The 1,843-nt window shown below is 28.8% G+C and overlaps 3 pseudogenes; all 3 read left to right on the forward strand.

Annotated features, from left to right (window-relative positions):
- Nucleotides 1-79: 79 nt before the first annotated feature.
- On the forward strand, nt 80-156 carry LOC112210222 (U4 spliceosomal RNA; annotated as a pseudogene).
- A 290-nt stretch (nt 157-446) lies between these two features.
- Nucleotides 447-523, forward strand: LOC112210223 (U4 spliceosomal RNA; annotated as a pseudogene).
- Nucleotides 524-812: 289 nt separating this feature from the next.
- LOC112210221 (U4 spliceosomal RNA) lies at nt 813-923 on the forward strand (annotated as a pseudogene).
- The last annotated feature ends 920 nt before the right edge of the window (nt 924-1,843 follow it).

A 1,843-nucleotide genomic window follows, 5' to 3' on the forward strand; every position in this document is an offset into this window, starting at 1 on the left:
AGCTTCCTCATCTGCGAGAGTTTCGGATAAATTTGGGGTCAGTCCTATCCTGTTTATTTTGGCAAATAGTGAGTACCTTAACCTTGCGCAGAGGCAATATCGTAACCAATGAATGTCTACTGAGGTGCGATTATTGCTAGTTAAAAACAAAGCATTTTTGGTTGATGTTGTTGATTGTTGCTTAAAGGCGTAAAACCCTCTGGTCATCCACGCCTATGGCATGATAAAAGTAAAAAAATAAAACATAAATAAAAAATATAAAAAAATAAAATAACAAATAAAATTAAAAAAATTAAAATCGAAGAAGAGTTATAATTTATAAAGAAGGCGATGTGCTTTTAAAAATTCAAACACTCGTGTAATTTTAGCTTCCTCATTTGAGAGAGTTTCGGATAAATTTGGGGTCAGTCCTATCCTGTTTATTGTTGGCAAATAGTGAGTACCTTAACCTTGCGCAGAGGCAATATCGTAACCAATGAAGGTCTAGTGAGGTGCGATTATTGGTAGTTAAAAACAAAGCATTTTTTTTGATGTTGTTGATTGTTGCTTAAAGGCGTAAAACCCTCTGGTCATCCACGCCTATGGCATGATAAAAGTAAAAAAATAAAACATAAATAAAAAATATAAAAAAATAAAATAACAAATAAAATTAAAAAAATTAAAATCGAAGAAGAGTTATAATTTATAAAGAAGGCGATGTGCTTTTAAAAATTCAAACACTCGTGTAATTTTAGCTTCCTCATTTGAGAGAGTTTCGGATAAATTTGGGGTCAGTCCTATCCTGTTTATTGTTGGCAAATAGTGAGTACCTTAACCTTGCGCAGAGGCAATATCGTAACCAATGAAGGTCTAGTGAGGTGCGATTATTGGTAGTTAAAAACAAAGCATTTTTTTTTATTTATTATTGAAACAAGTCCAAATTTACTAACATATTCTTATAAGTTTGATCGAGTACAACTCATGTTTGCAATAATACACACACAAACAAAGTATAAATTCATAAAATTTCAGAATAAAACTTATTACTCATTCTTAAAATGTGCAAAAACGTGGATTTCAAGGTTATTTTGAACGTAGAACATAAATTTTGTATAAAAAATCTTGTGTAAGGTTTCGCACAATATTCCTGCTAAAATTTACATAATTTACAAAAATGATAAGTCAATCCGATTATGTCAAAAATACTCCATACATATAAGCGAGAAACGCTTAGGTTCGAGTTGGCCACTATTAGAATTTGCATAAATAAGTGATTTTACTTCGACAGTTAGACAGTTTGCAGTTTTAATTATTATATTTTTGATTTTTTTTTTAGATTTATAAGCTTTTTAGATAGACTTTTATAGATTAAGTGTATTCATTAGACGCTCTGGAAGAAAAAAAAATCAAACAGATTTTCATTTGCCTATCGCACTGAAAATACTGTAGTTCAGGTTTTTTTTTTATTTTATTTTATTCATCTTAAAATAACATCCAATATGGTCCCATCAGATGACATCATATATCGGTCAGTGCCAAAATAACACATAAAAATGATAAACATAAGTGAAATGTATTTTTGGCTATTAGGGTGTGTGTTTTGGAGAGTATACAATTTTTAAGCTAGATAAGTAGGATGTGAATCGATCTCAAGTGATACAACTGATAATTCAATTACTAACTACTAAAATGAAAATAAAGTAAAACATGAAAATAAAATTATAATTATTAAAAAATAACTAGAATGATAAACATTTTAACAAAACAATATATTAATAAAAAAAAAGAGTGATTAAGAAACAAAATATACCAAATGAGCGGGGAAACAGAAAAGTGTAAAAAATAATAGAAAATTAATAATAAA

The sequence above is a fragment of the Halyomorpha halys genome, unplaced genomic scaffold (assembly GCF_000696795.3).
Source record: "Halyomorpha halys isolate HHAL.00 unplaced genomic scaffold, Hhal_1.1 Scaffold6337.1, whole genome shotgun sequence".
Classification (NCBI taxonomy): Eukaryota; Metazoa; Arthropoda; class Insecta; order Hemiptera; family Pentatomidae; genus Halyomorpha; species Halyomorpha halys.